The 17,786-nt window shown below is 48.2% G+C and overlaps 1 protein-coding gene across 4 annotated transcripts in view; it reads left to right on the top strand.

Annotated features, from left to right (window-relative positions):
• Positions 1 to 17,786, top strand: part of ARID3A (AT-rich interaction domain 3A) — a 106,839-nt gene that overhangs the window by 4,852 nt on the left and 84,201 nt on the right. Inside the window, exon 1 of one of the 4 annotated variants that reach the window (XM_044998475.1) lies at positions 7,879 to 8,192. The exons of 2 other annotated variants lie outside the window; for them this stretch is intronic. The gene's annotated coding sequence lies outside the window, so the exon portion shown is untranslated. One more of the 4 variants, XM_044998478.1, reaches the window with a different exon arrangement.

The raw sequence follows: 17,786 nt of genomic DNA, 5'->3' as shown, positions 1-17,786 counted from the left end.
CTATCCCATCTAGTACTTTTCAGCCGTCATGGGATAAAACCGGCAGAAGCATTATTATTCTCTGTTTTAAAGAGAGGGAAACTGAGGCACGGAGAGGCGGAAGTGAGTTGCTCCAGGTCGCATGGTGAGTCAATCTGAACCCAGGACTCCTGAAGGCCCCTTTCCCAGAGGATGGAAGGTTCCCACGGCTGCTCCTATTCCGCAGGGGTGCACCGGGGGGATTTGGGCAATCTCAGGCTGCGGACCGGAGCAGGCAGCAATGGAAGGTCAGATCTGGGTTAGTTAGAGGCCCCTAGGCGTAGGGAACTATGGGGCTGAAGCAGGATTAAGTATACCCAGACCAGCCCTGTCAGGTCCGTCCCCACGTGAATGCAGTTTGCTTTTACCTTTGAAAGGCTCCTTCGTAGATGCACGAAAGCCTTGGAAAGGTGGGTTTTCCCAAGCTCTCTGCAACCAGAATCGGGAGCCGCTGGGCGCTCTGGAGCATCTGATCCAAACAAACGTACCTACTACGTTGCTGGCCTGTGCAGGCTATTGGAAAGCAGCAGCCACCCCTGCTCCCAAGTGAATCCTGTTCTTGTATCCAGGATCCTTTGGGGGCCGTGCCCCCACTGTGAGATTCATAACACGCTTCCGGCCTTAGCCAGTGGGATTTGACGAACCCGAGAGCAGCTTTTCCTATGATTTGCCCAAGCTCCGATCTCATGCTGGGGAGGAGAAGTTGGTTTTGACGTGAAATCACTTTTGCCCTGTCAAGCCCCTTCTGCAAGGCACATGCTTTGGGCACAACCCATATTACCATGAATATGGGAGCTGACAGCCAAAGCAACCCTGGTTCCTCCTGCTCCTTTATTTGCCCAGAAGCCCTTTCCAGTAGCCACTCCCCTCACTAGCCTTGCTTGTAATTCTACCCTCCCCGAGAGGCCCTACGGGCTACTATTCCGCCCAGCAGGCAGGATATAGTTACAGCCACTCTGGTTTGTTTACTACAATGTGCGTTAGGGAGCATCCCCAAAGTGAGACATTTTCTTTCCACGTCCTTCGAATGCAGGTGACTTTCCTCACGCTGGCTCCCTGTGGGCCTTTAACCTGCCTGCCCATCTGGGGCTGGTGCGATTCAGGCCACCGGCCAAGAGAGGCTCATTTAGAGAGCAGTGGCCATTTGGCCTCTAGGTGCCTAACTCAACGGGATCCAGACATGGAGATTGCCTTGACAGCAGCACCCAGCAATGGACCCCCACTTAGCTTCTGCACCATTCTGGACCCGTGGCTGTTTGCACTCGCTTTGCTGCAGTCTGATGGAGAATCAGCCCCAGGACGTCTCACTGCCCGTGTGCTTCGCAGAGGGAAAGACCCCAAGTTCCAGACCTGAAGGCACCAGGTTAAGGCGGGGCTAGGGAGCAAGACAAACAGGTCGATTGACTTCAGCGCGCCTGCTCCCATGAGGAAAGCAAGCAGGGCTCCCGCCCCCCTTCGGAATCGAGCGGTTCTGTCCAGCCAGCAGGGCTAAGGGTTGTGTAGTTGAGGTGATACATTAGAGGAGACACTTCCAAATACAACAGTTACCATGGAAAAACCCCAATGTCAAGTAAATTTCATCCCTAGATCCCACAGCACTTTACCAAGGTAAGTATCATGAGCCCCAATTGGGGAAACTGAGGCACAGAGAAGGGAAGCCTATGCTGACGGCCGAGCTGAGAGCACAAGCCAGGTCTCCTGACTGCCATACCAGTATCCTATTCATCAGACTACACTGGGGTATTAATATTGTATTAAGAAACCCTCCTGATACCAATAAGTAATTTTCAGACACGTTCCCATTCAAATCATTCTCCAGGCAGGGACCGCTTCCTACTATCTCTCTATCACAGTGGGGGACCTGATCTCAGCTGGGGCCTCTACAATAGAACAGTTTGTTCTGTATCTGTACAGCGCCTGACACAACAGGGACAGGGTGCACGACCGGGGCTGCAGGGCGCTCCAGCAATACAAATAATAAAGGACAATAATGTAATATTGAAACAGGTTATTTTAAAATGCTGATCCGGCCCTTTCTCAATAACAACCTACCAAATCCAGGTCCCGCCGGCTTCCTCGGCTAGACAAGCCGAGTGATGACCCAGCCAGAGAGATCCTGATTTTTAAACGCATTGCTGTGTTCTGTCCCCCAGCTCAGCATGCCTTTGTTTGGTTTTATGTTCTTTTTTTTTTTTTCCTCCATGCGAGTTCTGATCTAGCATCATGAGAAACGCTGCCTTTGGGGAGAGGCTCACCCCACCGCTCGGAGATAAGATGTTTCCAGGGAGTCACATTCCACATTGCAAAGGTTTGCTCTGCCCGACATGGGGATGCACTCACGTTAGGAACAAAGGCATGGGGGTGGGGTGGGGGTTAAACCACATGGGAGCTAATACATGGAAACTACAGTACCATGGTAAAATCCCAGTGCGGACAAGGCCATTGTGGCATTGATATGCATTAGCAGTTAAACACTAGCCTGGTGTTTATATTGAGCTGCTAACGTGTTAAAACTGCTGTTGGCTTGTCCACACTGTGTCTTCACTGCAAAACAGGTGGGATTTTACGTCTAGCTAGTTCTCTCTCTGTAAAATCCTAGTGGAGACGAGGCACAGGTAGTTTTTACCTCGATGTAGCTAGTCAAGGTTGATCTGTCTCGCACCTGGGGTTGACTTGGACCAACTATATCGAGGTGAAAACTATGGAGCCTTGTTTCTAATGGGATCGGTGCTATTTCGCTGAAGAGACGCACCTGATTTTGGAGTGTAGAGATGGAATAGGATTTGTGGTAGCAGACACATGGCGAAACACCTTTTTTTCCTGGTGAAGAAAAAGCCAGTAACTGCACCAAGGATCTGCCCCTGCTGGGCCCATGGTGTCGTTTCTCAACCGCCCTGCCAATCCAGTTGCTGGGGGTGGAAGATGAAACATTTTCCAATAGCCACTAGCATTTCTGTGGCACTTTTCATCTGAGGAGCTCAGCGTGATCTGCAGAATAGTGCTTTGTTTACCTTCTCACGCAGGCCCTTGTATAGGGTGTTATCCCCAGAAATGCTGAGCCCTGGATGTGGAAGTTAGGAGCCTAAATATCTGGACTAGAGAGATCAGGTGACTTGCCCAATGTCATGTGACAAAGACAAGAAAATCAGATTGTGGTGGGTATACCAGGAATTAATTTGGCTCTAGAAGTCCTGATTCCCAACCCCTGTCCTGCGCCCCCCACCCCCAGCTTTAACTACTAGACCATACTCCCTCCCATATTTGAGAATTGAACCGAGAAGTCCTGACTCCTCCTCATCTTCTTTAGCCACTACACAATGTTCCCTGCATCATTGTTATTTCTTTGTATTACCATAGTGCCCAGGAGTCCTAGTCATGGACCAAGACCCCGTTGCACTAGGCACTGCCCCAAGGAGCTTACATCTAACTATAAGACAAGAGACAACAGAGGGATACAGACAGGCAGGAGAGCACAAGGAAATGAGACAAAATTGTGATTTTTTCTGCCTTACAAAGTTAACCTTACTTGAAAATCAGGATTTTGTTTTGTTTTGTGTCATCCATCCTTGCGTTGCTCACCACAGCTGTAACCCGAAGGAAAGAGTGTGTGATGTAGTGATTCAAAATCACACCAGTAATTATGCATGCTATGATAAGGGTAATCATCAAATGTCATGCTTCAGGGCATAAGCAGTTTGCCAGCAGGGGTCAGGAAGGAATTTGCCCCATCCACGTCCAGCATTGCACAATTGTCCAGGTCACTGCACGTATATCCCTCTCTACAACATTAGATACTGGCCACTGGCAGAGAGAATTCCAGACTTGGGGGGGACCAATGTTTTCTGGCCAACTTCAGCTTTCAGCCCTTGGATCTAGACAAAGGCATAACAAGATCCTTCCCCCATCTTCTGATGCAGCTGGTAACTGAGAGCAGCTTAGAGCAGTTAGCTGCATCTCAGCTCACACTGAGGATTCAGCTGCATCTCAGCTCACACTGAGGATTCACACATAGGATCATCGGGTGTGAGCAACCCACTGCATCACAGGAAATGTTCCGTCTTCTCACCACGCCCTCTTGAAGATCCTAAAGGGACTACAGGGTGAGCTCTGAAAGCTCGTAATAAAGTTCTGAACTAGGAAATTTCAGTGCAAATGCCGAGGGTGCTTTTTCCTCTCCCAGTTTCAGTGCATACGGAGGGCAGGTCATCCTAAACAGCAGCTGTGCAGATGATTAGCTGCATCTGGATCTTCATCCGCAGGATCTCCCAGCACCCAGCCCATCATTTCTCCGCTTTAGCCTCCTGCTGCAACTTGAATCCCCTACAATGGGGACCAGAAGGTCTTTCAGTCTCTCTGTTGGGCCCCCACTGCCTCTGGTTTTGTGCATCGTGTGTCCTGCATCATCAGCGATGCAGCAGGGCCTGGCACGAAAGCTTTCAGGGGAGGCAGTATAGTCAGAATATGAGACTGGGAGCCAGGAACCGCTGCATTCGATTCCTAGCTCTGCTTCTCTTTCCGTCTGCAGCTTTGCAAGTCACTTAGGCCCAACTTTACAAAAGTGGTCCCTAGATTGGGGTCCCCAACTTGACACACCCTGGGACTGATTTTGAGGGGCGTTTTGGGTGCCCCGCACCTCTTAAAATCAGGCCCAGCATGTCTTAGGTTGGGTGCCTAAAATTCGTATCCAATTTTGGAACTTTTGGCCTTACCTGCTGTGTGCCTCAATGTGCTCACCTGTAAAATGGGTGTGTGTGATAATACTTGACTGTGCTGCAATGTATCTGTGAGGACTGATTGGGGTTTTAGTGAGCTTTGGGGATATTAAGTGCTAATTATTAAGACATGCTGGATTCTTGTCTAGATTAGGTAATGTACTTTTCCTTACCTGTGCACTGGTAAATTTGTTTTTATTGTCAACAATGAAACAAAATGTAAGGTTAAATAATTGTTCTTAATGCTCCATTCTGATTGAGAAAGCCCTAGCATTCTCATTGCAGCTGTAACTGAGACATGCACTGTACTAACATTAACATCACAAGCCATAGCATAAAACAATAGCCCCTAACTCTTCTATAGCACTCTTCACCTGTAGATCTCAAAGCGCTTGACAGGTTAGATTTTCCTAGATGGGGAAACTGAGGCACAGAGCTGGAAAGTGACCTGCCCAGCAGGTAAGTGGCACAACCCAGACTGCATGCAGGTCTCCTGAGTCCCAGTCCGATGCTCTGAAGAAGGCAGGAGTCCTGACTCCCATTCTCTAGCACTACCCATAAGACCATGCTGACTCATTTGTATATGCCCTGTGACAATGGAGTGCGCTTAACTTTACACACATAGTAAATGTCAAGTGAAGCATAGTATCAGGGGTAGCCGTGTTAGTCTGTACCCACAAAAACAACAAGGAGTCTGGTGGCACCTTAAAGACTAACAGATTTATTTGGGCCTAAGCTTTCGTGGGTAAAAAACCTCACTTCTTCAGATGTGTCAGTTTGCCAATCAAGGTAGCTGTACACTATAACTTTGAATTTCTTGACTTTTTGTGTAATTAAAATTGCAACCACCAGGTTGTGTTAACAGAGACTTGTGTCCCTAACAAAAGCATCTATTTGAACCTTTCTGGCTTGACCGTCATAGCCTCCTTGACCTAATATTAAACCGCTGTGTTGCAATTTTATAGCAGGAAATAACTCGTGTTTATCAAAATAAAATTCAAGTCCCCTGGTATTTTCTCCTCCCTTAGTGTTCACACCTCAACTGCTAGAAGAAGGCCTCATCCTCCTGATTGAACTAACCTCGTTATCTCTAGACTGATTCTTGCCTGCATATTTATACCTGCCTCTGGAAATTTCCACCACATGCATCTGACGAAGTGGGTATTCACCCACGAAAGCTCATGCTCCAATACGTCTGTTAGTCTATAAGGTGCCACAGGACTCTTTGTCGCTTTTTACAGATCCAGACTAACACGGCGCCCCCTCTGATACTTCGTATTGACTTGACTGTTTGAAATAAACTAATTTCCTGCAAGAAATTAAATAGTTGCAAGGATAACAGCCTCAGGGGAATCTAAACAATAATACAGAGCCTGAGGACACTGTGATCTTCTAGCGATTGAGGTTGCAGCTGGGAAATAAGTAGGATTTACTATTTATTTAGTGCCAGCAATGTGCATGGAGCTGTACGAAATGCAACAGTGCTTTCTCTTGAATGAATATGCTTAAACCAGTGTTGTCAATTCTCAGGAACCCCGAGAGCTGGCTGGTTAATACGTGTTGGGGTCAAGGTATCTGACCAGCTAACGTGTTAAAGCTACAGCTGCCTTGTCCACAATAGGATTTTACCATGTGTCAGCCGATGTGTTAAAAACATACTTCTCTTCCTAGTGAACACAAGGCAGAAATGTTGACTGACCCAGTTCTTGGGGGGCCCCACAGAAGACTCTTTGTGCCTGATTCTCACTCGTGCTGAGCCCCCTACCATTCGCACGGAATTCAACTAGGGTAGTGAGTTCTCAGCACTTCTGAAAACTGGGGGTACCAGAGTCACAGATTCATGATAGTCTGTTATGTCTGAAGTTAGACACCCCAAATCAGTGGGCTCGCCTGTGAGCTTTTGGCTGTAAGCTTCCCGTGCCTCGGTTTCCCTCCCTGTGAAATGAAGACAGCGAGACTGATCTCTGTAAAGTGCTTTGAGATCCGCAAAGGAAAAGTGCCGTGTATTGTTGTTTTCTTATAAAAATGACACCTTTTTATGCCCTCCCCTCTGCTCCCTGAGTGTTTTCTAGTCACAACTGCTGATTTGACTTGCCAGAGTAGTCTTTACTCTTGTGAGCCCAGCAGAAACAATTCAGCTGTGCGGGAGCATATGCGGGCGCAAAGACCAAATCAAAGAGAGGCTGGAGCTCAAACAGAAATTACAGGCTTGATGCAGGAATTGTACAGGAGAGCGAGAGAAACAGGATGATCATCTGGTCTGTTAAGATTTACTCCGTTTTTCCTTTCCTGAAACATCCTTCTGAATAGCTTCAAGGGCGCTGAAAACATCACAAAAAGCAAAAAAATAAAATAAAACCCAGGACATACTATTTAGAGATTGGTCAGTCCAGAGCTAGATTTAAAAAAAAAAAAAAAGAGTTAGGGGCTGATTTAAGCACAGGTGGGTAATTTGAGTAGTCCCCATGGCGGTACATAGAACTACTCCTGCGAGTAACGTTATGACACACGTGCTTTGTGTATTTGCAAAAACAAAAAATCAAATGGACCGTGCCCCTTTAAATTCTACCTTCCGGGCTCTTTTGAGACGCTTCCTAAAGTGCAACACCACCAACCTAAAGGCAGTTACGCCTCAGCCTTTTATTTTTTTTTTTAATTTAAAGGAGCCACGTCTATATAGGTTTGTGCCTGTGTGGACAGCAAATCCAGATGGGGGAACTGAGGCACAGACCTGCACCGAAGTCAGTGGAGCGCTGCAGGGGTTCGAACGCTTTAAAAGCCTAAATTCTGCCAACGTTTAGGCAAATACCTGGTATTTGTGGACACAGCTCCCCTCCGCATCAGCTTTAAAGGGGCTTGAGTGTGTGGTTGCAGGGTCAAGCCCTTAATTTTAAATTTTGCAAGTACGTCGTTAAAAATAATAATAAAATAATAATCGATCGTTTACACCAAAATTACACCAGCCACTTACACCAAGGCTCGTGCCTGCAAAGATGATAAATAAATAAATAAACCAACCCAGGTCATGGGATGGCCACGAAGCTGGATGTTTAATCTCCAATCCTCCGGGCCGCCCCGAAACTCGGCGCCTTTTCGGGCGCCGCTGGGGAAATGGGAGATGGTCCCTAGCTGGGCAGCCCCCTCCTATGGCAGGTCTCTGATTCAGAGGTTAGGAATTTGCATCTGATTGCTATTTGTCACCCAATGATTTGTCTGCAGCCAGCCATGAGCACGCCTTAGGCAGCAGGGGGAGGGGAAGGTGGCCAGGGCTTGCATTGCCTGCAATGAGAAATTTACCAATCAGGCCAGATAGGGGTGCATTAAAACAAACACAATTAAAAGAGAGATACCGAAAAAAGAAAAAGAAACCGGGAGCGGCCCGGTTACTCCGCAGCGAGGCGGAGCGGCTGCCGGGGGACTGGCGGGCGGCGATGGAGCGCCCCAGCGGAGCGGCTGCCCCGGGTAAGCACCGCTCCCTTCTCCCTCCCTTTCCAGGGGGGGGTCCCGCCGGCTGAAATCTCCAGCGCTGGGAAGAGGCGAAGGTTTGCGGGGGCTTTAATTTTTGCATTAGAACAAGGGGGAGGGGGGTCCCCGCTAAACCAAGTTGCAGGATGAATGGGGGCGCCCGGGGAGGGGGGGGCGGCTTTCCTGCAGCTGGGACTGGCTGCAACTTTTATCGACTTCTCCCCTGTCGAGTCTTTATTAGCACGAGCACCCGACAACCCCCCCCACCCCTTTTTTGCCCCCTTTAAATTGTGGGTAACTTCCAAAGAAATCTAGCCGGTTTGGGGGGGTTGGAATTCAAAGATCAATTGTTTTAGTGTCCGGGGGGGGGGAAATCCTCTTGGCCAATAGCAGCTCGGACCCCCTTTTTGCAGGGGGGGGGGAAGGGGCTTCTCCCCCCACCCTAGGAGCTCGATTAACGCCGTTAGAAGCCGTGGAGCCTTTCCCCGGGGGAGCGGGGCTCTGCCCCCGGGCAGGGTTCCGTGCAAACTCTCCGCCCGGTTTAGCTGTAAATTGCTTGTCTCTAGTGTCTTTGCAAAAGGCTCCATTTTTTTTTCCTCGCAGCCGCAGCAAGAGTTGGACACTGACCTTTTCCGTGCATGGCAAAGCACTTCAACCTCCCCCGCTCCCCCAGCAGCTAGAAAGGCCCTGGATAGTTCCAGGCACACACAGGCTATTATTCCCCATTCAAATCCGGAGCTTGGCTTGGGCTGATTATTGCTTTTTTTTTTTTTTTCTATCCTCCCTGGCCCTGTGTATGAGAGGAACCCTCCTCATTTAGCAGCTTAAAGAAAGAACCCGGTAAAACTGACCACGTCGATTGTGTGATTATTTCCCCCACCACCCCCCAGGTTGCTTACATGGTTGGGGATCAGGGTCTATTGATTCTACAGGGCTGACTTGCAAATACAGATCTATATTTGGGTGGGAGAAAAGGGCCGGAGGTGGGGGGGCCGGGTGGTAGATATGAATGCTGCTGCTAGAAATTCTCCAAGGAAGCCCATAGAACTGCCTTGGATTTTTTCTTGTTTTTTTTTCTTTTTGGTTTACAAAACTCTCTGGCTTTTTAGATCAGTCTTTTTGTTTTGCCTTGTTTCTTGCTATGTCTGAACTTAACCTTTGTTACTCCTGGCTTTTTAAAATGTGACCCCCCTTCTCTGATTGCTGGAGTGTGTGTGTGTGTGTCTCTATTCTGCCTCCACGCCATTTCCAGTTGTGTAAATTGGTGCATGGGTTTTTCAGGCGGAGTGACTGAAGTCTGATTTCCACCTACCCTCCACAATATAAAAGCTTGGGACAACTTGGGGGTGGTAAGGGAGCGTATTTAACCCTGTCATGTAACAACTGTTTTCCCCGTCCCCTCGATCTCCATTTAGGCCGGGTGTCTGTCAAAAAAAAATAATAATCCTGTGCTTGCTAGAATCTAAATGACTTATTACTGTTAGTTATTAGAGTAGCACCTAGAGACCTATTGTGCTAGGAGAGTGTGTGTGTGTGTGTGTGTGTGTGTAATGAGGACCCATCCCTGCCCTGAAGAGCTTAATTTAAATGGACAAGACAGTATTGGAGGGGAAGATGAGACTCAGGGTCAGGCAGCAGGTCTGTGGCAGATCTGGGAATAGAATACAGGTTTCTACAGTCTCCAGTGTTAACCTGCCTTGCCTGTCACTTTGCCTCACTAAGATCCATCTTATTAAAACATTGGGGTCAATATCGCAATTCAAAAAGAAACGGGAGCATTTAGTGTTCACGAAACTGAAGAACAAGTCGCGCTGTGTGGAGCCGAGCATGGGATAAGCAAGGCTCGCTTTCAACACCCGTCCCGCCCCGCAACTGCAAAATCCTTTGCTCCCCAGCTTTGTGGTCGCCCCCCACTGCATCTCAGTCCTGTGCTGGGTCCCGACTTGTCCTCTGCAAACTCAAAAACCTTTGCTGGACGTTGCTCCTTGAGAGGCAGAGGCCTGACGCAGGGAAGCGATTGTGTGTCAGGATGGCAGAGTTGTTACTGTGCTGCTTCGTGGCTAATATTAGTCCGTCCTGTTAATGAGACCACAGACTTCTAATCAGGGCAGCTGGTGGGAATATTAACTGGAATTTATCGACAGGCACATTCTCTTTAAGATTTGTTTGCTTGTTTTGGCAGTGCCTAGCACAACGGGGTCCTGATTCCCAATTAAGGCCCTTGGTTGTTACTGTAATATAAATAACTTACTGACCTGGAGGCTCTAGCAATTCAAATGACCACGGTGTTTTTCTTTTCCTGTCCTCGACTGTAGCTTAGAGTTGCTGTGTTCAGTTAGAACAGCTGCTTCGAGCTGCTCCAGAGGTGGCAGCCCTACACTGATGGACGTAATGATACCGTTCTGTATTTTAGTTTGTAAAGTGGCTTGGGGCCCTGGGGAACAAAAGGTGCTCCTTAAAAAGTTGCTGTGATCTAGTGGAAATAGTTTATATTTAAGGTTGTACCAGCATCTTTGTTTCATATTCCTAATTTCTGTAGTTTGGCTGTTCTTACAGCCTGGAGCAATTTTTCTTTCACCAAAAGCTGAGCAGGTGCATTTTCCCCTGAACTCAAATGATTTTAACTACAAGCTAACGTTGTAAGCAGCTTGTTTAAAATCTGTTCTGGCAGGTATTTATTTCTCCTTGTATCTTCAACAAAAACAAAACTTTAGCGTTGGAAAGGATACTTTCCAACGTTTTGTAATTGTGTGTGTATCTAATAAATAAATAACATGCACCCTTCAGAACTTGGAATGAAAGGGAATGCAGTTTAGTGGCTAGGACAGGGTTCTAAGAGTCACTGCTAGTCATTTGCTGTGCGATTCTAGGGAAGTCACTTCTCTCTGGACCTCAGTTTTTGTATCTGTGAAATGGGGATAATATCCATTCAAGAAGGTGGGGTTACAATTTAAGTAGGGCCTGGGGCCCTCTTTCATTCTGCATTTCCATTCGTTCCATGGTTTCTGGTCCATGACTGTGCCTTGAGGCACCACGGCAATACAAATGGCTTTAATTGTTCTAAATTGTATTTTTTGGAGATCCCTGGGCTACTTCCCCACTGCCTCCTGTAGCTGATGTGGAGGTGGGCCGATTTCTGACACCATCGCGATGGTAGTATTCTGCATGGGTGCCAATGATGACAATAGACACAGGGCAAACACCACGCTCCCTTGTTTGTTGTCAGGGTGTTTGTGAGGCTTGCAGTATTTGCTCTTTCTCTTAGTGTTTCAGCTCCAAGACTCTGTGCGAATCTCAGATTTATTCCTTTTTTTAATTACGTTTCACCGACAAGATTAAAAATATAAACTCTAAAGGCTTAAAAAAACAGAAGGCCCCAACCCTTATGTAGGTGTAAATCCCATGACTTGTTGCAGGGCCTGACTCTCAGTTTTTAGACCCGTCAGGCGGGCGACATCGGTACAGGCAAGACCAAAAGCCACTTTCTAACACTCATCAATGTGGGTTATCGATGGAGTTCTCTGTTCTCTCCTGCAGCTCGCTCAACCGTGCCATAGCAACAAACAAATTCTGGGAGGGAGGAAATGGCTTCTCTTGCTTTAATGTGTGGGAAGACCGAAAGGGGAGGGGAGCGGACAGAGTGGGCAAAAACATACGTTTAAAAACAAAAATGCAAAGCAACCTGTCTGTGCTAAAGGAGGATCTGCAGCGTCTCTTTAAAACCAGACAGCCGGCCCATTTTCCCCATGGCCTGATGCAGGGTGTCTTGCTCCACGAGAGGGAGATCAGGGCAGATTTCCCCCCCTGTTCTGGCTTTTCTGATTTATTTTTTTCCTCACCTGACTTAATTTTTAAACCACGGCAGTATACTTGCAAGAACACCCCCACCCCCAGCGTTGTTGATCTTTGGATTGTTCCTTAAATGGATTCAAGGTAAACTGAAACCAGTTGTCCACTCCAGGTCACTACGCCGCCGTGTCTGTGCATGTGCTGTGTGGCTAGGCAGCGTGACACAACAGAGCTGTCCATCGACTTGCAAAACCCTAACTGTCTGCTATGGCTTATTTTTAGCTGAATTCAACTGACACCATTTTTTTTTTCTTTTTCTTTTGAGCACCTGCTCTCGTGGGAAGTCAGTGGGGTTAGCAGCTGAAGTGCCAACATGCTTGCTTCTAGCACATCAGACTTCTGCGACTATTTTTAAAATGAGTCCAGCAGTGCCCACGATCCAGGCCCCAGTGTGTCAGGTGCTGTACAGACACATCATAAGATATGTCCCTTTAGACTGTAAGCGCTTCAGAGACTGACAGCTAACGGGTGGGAGGGGAAGTGGCTTACCCAAAGTCACACAGTAGGTCAGTGGGTAATCTCTTGAATCCCTATCCACTAGACAACACTACCTTGCATAGGGTGTGGTTTTAATTGGCTTCCACAGATATCACCAGGCCCTTGCCTCTGACTCTCATTTAATTCAAGGCCACTTCTCCCTTACCTTCTGATGTGGCTTTCAAGATCCATTAAATGGATCTGTTCTGGCTGGGGGTTCAGGAGGGAACCCCTTACTTAGAAAATAATTATTTTGACACTACGTCATTCTCCATTAAGAAAATGATCCATGGAGGTCAAACGGCAGACAGCCCGTGGCAACACGCCCTCCCCCTTCACTTGCTGCCCCTCAGCCAGGGATGAAAAGTGTGTGTGTGTGAGACTTGTCTAGAGACCTGCACCTCTACCCATTGCATAGGTGAGGGCCTCTTTGGAAAGCAGTTTTTCACTGGGTACATTTGTTCAATCCACAAGATCAAATTTTCACACTGGCTTCCCAAGCCCCCTTGCCTGCTTTCATAAGCGTGGTTAGAAATTCATTTTGCACAGGGTACAATTGCACGGGAATATAGCAGAAACCTGTACAAGAGATCACTTGATGTAGGCACCCCAAAATACCTCCCCACCCCCAGAGAATACAGTACAGCTCTCCTTTAGCTTTATTAGAAGGCAATGGATTTCCCCCTCCACCCTCAGTCCCTCACTGAGCAACTTCTTACTATAAGATCCTTTGTATTGCCAGAAGGTGTTGAGTTAATTTAAGCTAATCGTACAAAAGTGACTTCTAGTTGCTCTGGTTTTTGATCAGTGCATTGATCAAAGTTGGCAAGTCATAGCAAAACAAGAGAGCCAACCACCAGAGAAGTGTGACTTACAAGCTCATGGTTACTGTAATGACTCGTGTTCCAGTTGTGATCTGTCTCTCTATGAATGGAGCTCACCACCCTTTTCTTGTAAACGGGGAGGGCGGAGGAATGAGCAGAGACTTCTCAGCCTTGTTTGTGCCTTTCCCGCAGTTGCAATCACGCCCCCCTCCCTCCCCCATTGGTAACTGCTGTTGTTGCTTATGTTGCAGTGGTGCCTAGAGGCCTAGGCTGAGATCGGGGCCCCATTGGGCCAGGCGCTGCAGAAACAGATAAGACAATCCCCACTCTAAGCGCTTATGATAACACGCAGGAGCAGTTACAGACGAAGTGACTTGCCCAAGGTGACCCAGCGGGTCAGTGGCGGAGATGGGCATAAGAATTCTGCTCTCCTCATTCCTGTTTCCATTGCTCTGTCCTCCAGACCATGGTGGGAGCCCTAGTATGAGCCAGTGCTGCTGGTGTTCCAGCCGTTCTATCTCGTACACCTGCTGCAGTCAGGGTTTGAGAATGTCCTTTACTGCACAGGATGGCTACGAAATCTAATGTGTTTCCAGTGGTGGCATGAGGCATAAGCAGACCAAGCAATTTTTGGGGGTCCTGATTTAGTGTTCCTCCCAAAATACCATGCATCTTATTTAATGTGGACTTTTTAACAAGTGTGTGTGGTGTGGTGTGTGAAAATATAAATATATATCTGGTTTGTGGAAATAATGCGATTAGTGTTTTTAAGGAGTGGGAAAGGGGGCCGAAAATATTCCTGCTTGGGGCCCCCAGTGGGCTAGCACCACTTCTGCTGGTTTCTCTGCCACAACAGCTGTGAGGTTATGGGACCCGGTGATATAAAGCAGTCCCCACCTCATGCCTTTGAAATGCTTTCTCCTCTTGCAGCATAGAAGGGAGAAAGCAACATCCAGGTTCTGTTCCATTGGTGCGGCAGCGTCTGGCTTTAGCAGGGCAATGTGGGGACAAGGTTAGGACTGTTCAGGCCTACGTGCAGTCCGAGACAGAACCACATTTGCGGCCGTCAGCGGATAAGTGCTGGGTGAGCCGGTCACTCCTTGCTGGACTTGTACTTTTGAGCACTGCCCAGAGCTGGGTTTTGAAACCAGGGGTCTCGCCTGGCTTCCTGATTTGGTGTGCGTGGGAATCTTCCTATTCTGAGAACTGTGCTTGTCAGACCAAACCCCTTCCCCACCTCCGCTGTATAATTAAGAACACAGGAGCTAACATATGGGGCTGGACCAATGGTCCAGCTATTCCAATATTCTGACAGCACTGGTGCTTCATAGGAAGGTGCAAGAAATCTGGGTACATAGACACAATTAAGGTCCTAGCCACAGTCCAGCTGGGACCTTGTTTTAAGCCTGGCTTATATAGATAAGAGAATCTCTGTGTTTAGTGGCAGCATAGGCTAGTGGATAGAGCACTGTCCTGAGACTCGGGAGACCTGGGTTCCATTCCCAGCCCTGTGGTGTCACCTTGGACAAGTCACTTCACCTGTCGGTGTCTCTGTTTTCCCTCCCACCTTGTTTGTCTGTTTACACTGTAAGTTCCTTACGGCAGGCGCTGTCTCTTACTATGTGTCTATACCACCTCGAGCACAGCGGGGTCCTGAGCCGAGTCTAAGCCTCCAGGTGCTACTAGGATTCCAATAGTGTTTGAACCGGATTCCTGTCCACCCTGTGAACAAGGACAATTTGGGATAACGAACTGCGGTGTTCTCAATGCTGCTCCCTAGACCCAGCATCTTGTTCGCTCTTGGGTGCCCTGGCTCTGGATCAGACTTTCTAGGAAGCGTCTTAAAAGCCAGTTGATCCTGCTGTTTGCTTTGCAGCAGGGAGGGGTTGTGGGGATTCTGGGGGTGGGGGCTGATCTTTCCCCAGATTAGCATAGATTTGTGCCTCCCTCCAGCCTCTGCTTAGAGGAGAAGCTACAGACCAGGCCTTTGCATCAGGGCTTGCTGGAGGGATGTCACTGGCCTCCTTTGGATGTACAGACAAGACAGTAAGAGTGTCCACTCCAGCCTTGTGCCACAACACGGCTGGTAACTCCTGAGACTTGGATAGAGAACCCCGCAGCCTGCCTGTGCTGCGGGGTGCTCCAGCATCTGCCCTAGCCAGGCCGACCGCATGGGGCGCCCTTTGGTGTGAGCCTTCTCCAGATGCCAAGGTCCTTGCTGAACGCTGGAGAAGGCAGTAGATGCTTTCAGGAAAGACCCTTTCTCCTTCACCCTGCGTCCGCACCAGCTGCTACTTGTTACTGCTCAGTAAGGGACTGTTTAGAACAGCCTAAAGAGGGGTGGGTGTGTCCGTCCGTCCCCCTCTCTTTACAAAACTGGAATCCACCATGTCCTAGTCTCTTGTGTATTACGGTAGCATGTGAGAGCCCCAGTCACTGTGCTGGGGGCTATACCAACGTAAGAGGTGTGGACGCTGGAGGCCTAACTTCCAACTCTGGTAGGCCTCACTGGGGCAGCGACGCTGAAATGCGCCATGCAGGCAAGACCCCAGAACGTGTTGTATTTATTTGCGGTAACACCTAGGCGCCTGGTCCGTGACTGAGGACCGCAGTGCGCTAGGCGCTGTACAGACGCAGAACAAAGACTGTGTCTGCCCCGAAGAGCAAGTATAAGAAGAGACAACAGGTGGGTACACTCTGTATTAAACACCAACACGAGACGGGCCTGGTCTAAACACCGGTTTTGTACCGGTGTAACTTTTGGCTCAGGGTGCGATTTCTGGTTTTAAAAAAAAAATGAGCGCAACCCTTAACGTGGACACAGTTGCAGTGGTAGAAGGCCCCTTTGCTTCCCCACCAGTGCAGCAACACTGGTATAAACCTCTCTGTACCAGCCTAGCTGCATCAGCGCTGTAATGATAGGGGTTTAGTTAAGGCCATGCAACTTCCTTGTGTAGAGCAGGGCAGTGCTGGATGCCACACAGATTCCTCCCCCCCCCTCCCCCCTTGAGGGTTTACATCTTGGTGGAGGAGGAAAAGCCAGCCATTGTGTCCTCTCATAGCTAACTACCGGCCTTTTATAAACCTGCTTTTGTCTCCTCTCCCCTCTGCTGCCTACGACATCATTAAACAACTAATGTCTCCGACATGGGGCGAGGGCTCAGGATGCCTTCCCTGCTAAAGTGCTTGTTCAGCTTTTTCTTGGCTCTGGTTTTTTCCCCAGCTGAAACCTCTTGGAGAACTGGTTTGAGATCAGTTGTTCTCCACGGAAGGTGGGACAAGAAGTAATGAGCTTAATTTGTAGCAAGGGAGATTTAGGTTTGATGTTAGGAAATCTTTTTGACTCTGATAGTTCAGCTCTGGAACAGGCTTCCAAGGGAGGTTGTGAAATTATTATTTTTTTTAAGAACAGGTTGGACAAACACCCGTCAGGTGTAGTCTAGGGTTTACTTGGTCCTGTCTCAGCTTCTCCAGGACCCTTTCAGTCCAACATGTCTCTGAATTGTTTATAACCTGTGAGCTGCCAGGGTCCCAAAAAATCTGATTGCCTTGTCTTCAGCAACGAATGAACTCCTTACTCCTGGCCGTGATAGCTAAGAACAGAGCTCGGGCTTTATTCACTTTTTTTTGGCATTATTAATCTACATGGGCTAGGATAATCCTTCAGATACGACATTCAATCCTTACGCTGGTAAAGTCTGTGCACAAATATTCTCAATCCCATTCATAACCCTCTTCTCGCCTCTCTCCACCTAATTCCATTTTATCTGACATGTCGAGACTCAAGAGGGTCTTAGACCTCCAGCCATTAACACCGAGACCAGTTCAGAGATAAACACGCAAGTTGTACTGCCTCAGCGGATAGGTAAATTGGTACATGCCCAACGCCAACAGCACGGATGCAGTTATGTCTGGATGAAGGTGCTTTAAGGTGCAGTTTATTCCTGCAGTTTTGCTACCCAGATGTATATAATCGCCTGTGTACGGCCATAACTAGATCTCTGCCAGGGGATTCTACTGCTTTCTGTATACCAGCTTCTGAACAGATTATAATTCAAGTGGTGCAAAAATTGCATCAACAAGCCCCTAGTGTATAGCCCACAGCCTGCATTTTGCAAACATAAACAGTCACTCTGGCTTAAACACACACACGTGAGATGATCTAGAAATGTTTCCCTCCTTCTCTTTGTAAATCATGCAAGTCCGACCCAGCTGCTATAGCTGTCCCTGCCTCTGGAAATCATGCATCCTGCTCCACCTACTGATTTCCCTGTAGTGCGTTCTCTTCAGAAGGGACTAGATTTCTGCACCTGCTCCAACTGGTTCAGAATAAACCGACCCCAGTGTCTTTGAAGCGCTCAGAGCCGTCCATGAAATGGGTCACTGTCCTGCTTAGGCCTGGATTTGTCTGCAGATTTCTCCCAGCAGAGCTCTGTCGTCT

This window comes from Mauremys mutica, chromosome 24, assembly GCF_020497125.1.
Source record: "Mauremys mutica isolate MM-2020 ecotype Southern chromosome 24, ASM2049712v1, whole genome shotgun sequence".
Classification (NCBI taxonomy): domain Eukaryota; kingdom Metazoa; phylum Chordata; order Testudines; family Geoemydidae; genus Mauremys; species Mauremys mutica.
The sequence above is the reverse complement of the archived record's forward strand: the minus strand, read 5'-3'. Positions and strand labels throughout refer to the sequence as shown.